The sequence below is a fragment of the Prionailurus viverrinus genome, chromosome D3, assembly GCF_022837055.1.
Source record: "Prionailurus viverrinus isolate Anna chromosome D3, UM_Priviv_1.0, whole genome shotgun sequence".
In the NCBI taxonomy this organism is placed as follows: Eukaryota; Metazoa; Chordata; class Mammalia; order Carnivora; family Felidae; genus Prionailurus; species Prionailurus viverrinus.
This window is the reverse complement of record NC_062572.1, coordinates 83,888,705-83,894,892: the sequence shown is the minus strand read 5'-3', so window position 1 is coordinate 83,894,892 and position 6,188 is coordinate 83,888,705.

Sequence of the window (6,188 nt, the reverse complement as noted above, 5' to 3'; positions counted from 1 at the left end):
AAAATTAAAGATACATGCAGATCAGATACGCTGGACATTTCAAACTGTTACAATTGATTTCCTTTTTCACAATATAAGCATCAAAATACAGAAAATCACACAGCACTTCAAATTAGATTACTGTTTACAAGTGTTGTCAAATTTTAGGAAGCAAATGCAGTTTTAAAAAGATACCCTAGAGTAATTATATATTTTTTTCGTTCTTGACTAATTTAAAGTCAGTCTGACCTTTTCAAAGGTGGTGACATTTCTAATATTCAGAGAAAGAATAAAGAAGTAAAATTTATCTAATGCAAAAACTAAGCACATCTGGCTGAAAATCCTTTATCTATGTCTCTTTCTATCTTTCTTTCTTTCTTTCCTTATTTATTCTTTCTTTCCTTCTTTCTTTCTTTCCTTCCTTCTTTCTTTCTTTCCTTCTTTATTCTTTCTTTCTTTCTTTCTTTCTCTTTCTTTCTTTCTTTCTTTCCTTATTCTTTCTTTCTTTCCTTCTTTCTTTCCTTCCTTCTTTCTTTCCTTCTTTATTCTTTCTTTCTTTCTTTCTCTTTCTTTCTTTCTTCCTTTCTTTCTTTGTTTCCTTCTTTCCATTTCTTTTCTTTCTTCCTTCTCTCCTTCCTTCCTTCCTTCCTTCCTTTCTTCCTTCCTTTCTTCTTTCCTTTTCTTTCTTTGGGAAGCAACCTGCCACATTTAGCTGTTCTGCTGTTTATTGAGGCAGCTAACTGATGCTCTGATGTGGGAGTAAATAGAACAATGTATGTCATGGATGCTCATAAATTGTGGGTTCAGTTTTGTGCTTGCCCACATCTGTACTCTTTAATGAACCGTGGAAGTGTACAGCCATAAAAGCCAGCAAAAGGAGTAATCACTGGAATTGGTGAAAACAAATCCCCCCCTAGCCCAGCAGGGCAATCTGGGGAGGAGAGCTTCCCACACTGAGATACAGACAAAACCATTTAAGCCTTCAGAGTAGGAAACTTCTGTGTGAGGACTGTCCTTGAAGTAAGTAACGGAGTAGGGTGCATATACCCAGAAGCAACCTTCAGTTACTTTTCAACTTTGTCATGTTGAAATGACAATACCTGGCACCCACAAGGACCCTCTCTTAGGTGGGTAGGATCTCCTTTATCTGCCATATTGTGTTGATATGCCAATAGCGTGCCACGCACACATATACACATTCTTACACAGGCACTCCCATGTACATACATGTTCTTGACTGCTGCCAGTGAGAATCTTGTAGGTTTTACAATGTGGGAAAAAAAGCCATTACATTTAATATAATTCCATTCAATCTTATCCAATATTCCAGCCCATGTTGACTTTCTGTTCTCTGAATACATGTACCTTGTTTATACCACTACATTCTGCACACCATCCAAGAAGGAAAGGAACCAGCAATTGCTGAGCATGTAGCAGAAGTTGTGACCCTCATGTATATATAATAGGTCAATATCCTCCAAATCCTTTGATGAACTATTAGTTCCATTTTATGAGGATAAAGAAATTAAGTCCAGATATGATATGCACAATGATTAAAGCCCTATATGTGGTATGGGTGGTGCTCAGGTTAACTATCCCAGTGTTAATATAGTGATTTAGAATCATCTAGATACATCAGAAAGATGAAATAACAGTATAATATAACATGATGTGATATAATGTAATTGATATAAATAATAAATATGTCAAATATAATACGATATAATGTCTCCACTCTCCGCTCCTAAATAAATTGTTTCTTACCTTGAAAGCTGGTTTTGAAAAGTAATACTAATGTCCATAATCTATACAATAGACTTAGCCTCATATATGAAACTGATAGAAGTTTAGTGGATGATTTTTTAATAGGCTTTTTATAAGCACACAGACATTGGATTGACTTCTCAATTACAGTGTATGAAGCATTGTTGATGCAGACTAATTTCCAAGTATGCCTTGTGCATCACCCCAAATGGGTTATATGTTATCTTGTAAGCTTACCCCTATGAACCCACTTGTATTCAATTATGTTTTTCTTTCTGGTTGAACTTATGCACGCCTATCACCCCACCCATTACTTGCCTCACAAAATGCTAACTATGGTTGGAGACCCAGTCATTCTAGCTCTTCCACAAAAATTTTACAGGTGTTTTCAGACCACTCTTACCCTTCTTAGAGGCTGGATTTCACTCTTACCATTTTAACTGTGCACTTATCTTAAACCTCTCCTGTTTAAGTACTTGAGGCACTAAGGTCTAACTGAAACGAACAAACAAACAGCAAGAAAACAAAAACACTCTGGTGTTTAACACACTGGGATTCTAATCTTGATCTAGTAACTGGCCAGATTAATTTTCTGATCTATTTTTTCATCTATTACATGCAGGGTGTGTGTGTGTGTGTGTGTGTGCGCGCGTGTGTATTAAATAAACACGCAGTGTAAGTCTGGGGTGTATAGACAGAATGATCCCTGGGATGTTCTGCTGAACAATGTTACTCAGCATGTGTCATGGAGAGACAGCAAGGACTTTAATCAAACTGAGCTACTCTAAACAGTAGAGGCCTAATTATGGGTAAATTCTTTCAGAGAAAAAAATACGCTAAGTATGAAATATGAAAGCTTTAAAATAAAATAGTCTTTATCCACTGAAAACTGTTGTAAGTGGTATATAAATGGTGTGTATAAATGGACCTTGCCAAAGCCAGGAATGCTACACAGTTAGTCTGCAATATTCCAGTTTACAAAGGACTTATTTAATACATCTACTCTGGAGAATGATTTGTACCAGGGAACACAGCAGAGAGAGATTAGAGACATCGAAAAATAGTGAGTGGGGATAGAATTCTGCTCCCACTGTGAAATTTTCTCACTGAGAAAATGGCAGACAATCTCAGTGGGTAGATAAAGGATGACCAGGTTAGAATGTCATGCAGGGTGATAAACACAAATTTCGGGTTCAAAGTCAAGTCCATAGCCCTCATTTTGTAAACCTTTGAAAAGTGCGTTCTTGGTGTCACATTGGAGCATTTTTAGAGGCAGACACCAAGGAATCTCTGGAAATAATTAACTTAGTTAATAAAATGCTATCCTATCCCTGAATGGAGTGGGAGAAATTGAGGAGATTAGCTAACTGGAGGGTTGTGGGAGTAAAGGAAGATGGAGATCTATTCACCTAGAAAAGTATCCGCATCAGGATACTAGGACAGCAGGAGCTTGGCGTAGGTCAGATGAGATCATTCTTGTAGATACACTTTTTAGAAGTTGTCACCAGAAGCTCACTGAATGCATCATGATCATAATAGTGCTTCATATGTTTACACCTAAATCAGCTATACACTTACACATTTTAGCTCTCACTCCAGAATGTGTGTTAAATAATTTGTAACAAATTCTTTCCAATGTTTGTAACTGGAAATGTATGTGGGAAGCAGGTGTCCTATCCAACTATATGAATTATTCTCATGTTTAGAATGGACTTTTTTTCAACTTTTTAAATGTTTATTTGTTTTTGAGAGCGAGAGAGAGAGAGAGACAGAGCACAAGTGGGGGAAAGGCAGAGAGAGAGGGAGACACAGAATCCAAAGCAGTCTCCAGGCTCTGAGCTGTCAGCACAGAGCCCGATGCGGGGCTCGAACTCACCAACCGTGAGATCGTGACCTGAGCCAAAGTCAGATGCTTAACCAACTGAGCCACCCAGGCGCCCCTAGAATGGACTGTTTTGGAAAATCAGTACCCAAATATTTTTTTTGTTAAAAATAAAATTCTTGGGGCGCCTGGGTGGCGCAGTCGGTTAAGCATCTGACTTCAGCCAGGTCACGATCTCGCGGTCCGTGAGTTTGAGCCCGCGTCGGGCTCTGGGCTGATGGCTCGGAGCCTGGAGCCTGTTTCCGATTCTGTGTCTCCCTCTCTCTCTGCCCCTCCCCTACTTGCACTCTCTCTGTTTCTCTCTCTCTCTCTCTCTCTCTCTCTCTCAAAATAAATAAACATTAAAATGTTTTTAAACAAAAAAAAAAGGTCAACTCAAGTGATGCAAAAAAATACATCTGTAGTTCACAGACGTGATGTAAATATAAAAAAGAAAAACAAAAAGATTTTGAGATGAAAATTCTTCATATTTTCAAATATAGCAGTATACTGTAAATACAGACAAGACGCTTGTGAAAGGAATCCTTATGACTAAACAGAAAACAGATCATGAGGAATGCAGGACATAATTGAAAACCATGCAGGATTTAAATATACTGGTTACAATGCAATTAGAAAATATGAAAGAATAATAAGTTCTCCATTGCTTCAGAGTATCTAGTGCATGAAAGTGAAGAGAAAGAGAGTAAGATGAAAATAAATATTACGTTTCTGGTATGCTCGATAAGGCCATTTCTGTATCATGGATAGCAATGGTATAATGAAATAAAGTGGAAAAGTCATTGTTGGACCATCAATAGATGAAAGATGATGATACTAAGTATACTAAGTATAGCTATTAATAATCAAAAGATGTGAATTCTAATGGTATCCCCCAGATATCTGAGGAGATATTAGAAGTTTTTTTTTACGATAATAAGGCAAAAATGCAATTAATTAATCTACAATGCACTGAACAATGTCATAGTATAAATAATTTTAATCAGTTGTCAAAGTAAAGTATTTTTATTCAAAGTATTATTCAAATCATGCTGTTCATATTGAAACTTGGGCTCAGTAAAAGCTAGAAAACAAAAGATAAAAATCCATTAAACCATGCATATTTTATTTTCATTTAGAAATGACTGAAAATGCATAAACCTAGATGACAGTATTTAACTAATTGTGATTTTTAAGGTTTACAAAATCAAACTTCCCTTGGGTAAAATTCACTTTCTAAAAGTTCATTAACTCCAACAATAGCTATTAAGCCTCTATTATATATAATAAACTGTCTTGGTATATGAGACAAATCAGTGAATCATTTATTTAAAACCAGCACCCCATATGGAGCATATATTGTACTTAGTTGGTTAGGGTGTTTTCAGTCAAAAATATGTAATTGAAATCTCAACCTGAATTGGCTGATGCTCAAGCAGTATTTGTTGACTAAAATAATCTGAAATTTTAAGGCATGGGACAGGCATTACCTAAGGCTGGGCTTTCCTATCTCAACATTTGAGCTCTGTGCTTGCTTGTTGGATATAAACTCCAGCATCATATGGTATGACGTATGGGACACAAAGCCCTCTGTCTCTCAACCATCTTGTGAGTGCTAAAAAGGGAAAGTCTTTTTTTGAGAACACAAATTCAGAATTTGGGGGTTCATTATTGGCTCTGATTGGTTCATCTGCCAATCCTTGAACCAATTATCTGGCCAAATAAATGTGAAGCATAAATTAGTTTACAGCTGGATTTTGTCTTACCCCTAAGAGTGGTGGATGAAGTCCATTTACAAGAGCTACATGGACCGAGTTGTGATGATAGAAAAAAAAATTACTACAGAAGGAAATGGTACACTCAGCAGATGAATCCCAAACAACAATGTCTACCATAGAAATCAATTGCTTTTTCTGAAATAAAATAAAATATTCATCAGATTCTTTTACTCACTTCAATAGTCAGTTCTTATATAATTAATCATCTTTATTAATTGTCTTGTAGTTGAAAAACTTACTAAAGTTTCTCTTTACCTAAATGGACTCTATTACATAAGTATTGTGAACTAAAGAGTTTCTACCAAGAATAATAAATCAAAGTCATTGAGGAGTTTCTAGGTGGTTACAGGAGGTAGTCTGAAATGCTCATCAGCTAGGTCTATAGATTGCAATTGATATGGAAATGTGATGGTAATAAAGTAAAATGCCATAAAATTTCATTATTTTTGTGTTAGTTTTTTTAAAAAATAAACTTTAAATTACATTTAACTAATTAATTATAGCTAATGAACTTATTAAAACACACTTTTTCCCCCTAAAAGTTTGACTTGGACAATTACAATTGAACATATTGTGTGTGTGTGTGTGTGTGTGTGTGCGTGTTTAATTTGTTATCTTTAAAACCAAAAATCAATTCAATCATAATCCCCTCTTGCTACTGTTTCTGCATTTAAGGTGAAGGAAAAGAAAATAAATCCCCCAAATAAGGAAAACAAAGGATTTTGATATATTTTTTATTAGAAAAATTGCATATTTAAAAATACTGGGCTTTATCTCATTTAAAATTTTTTTTCCAACGTTTTTTA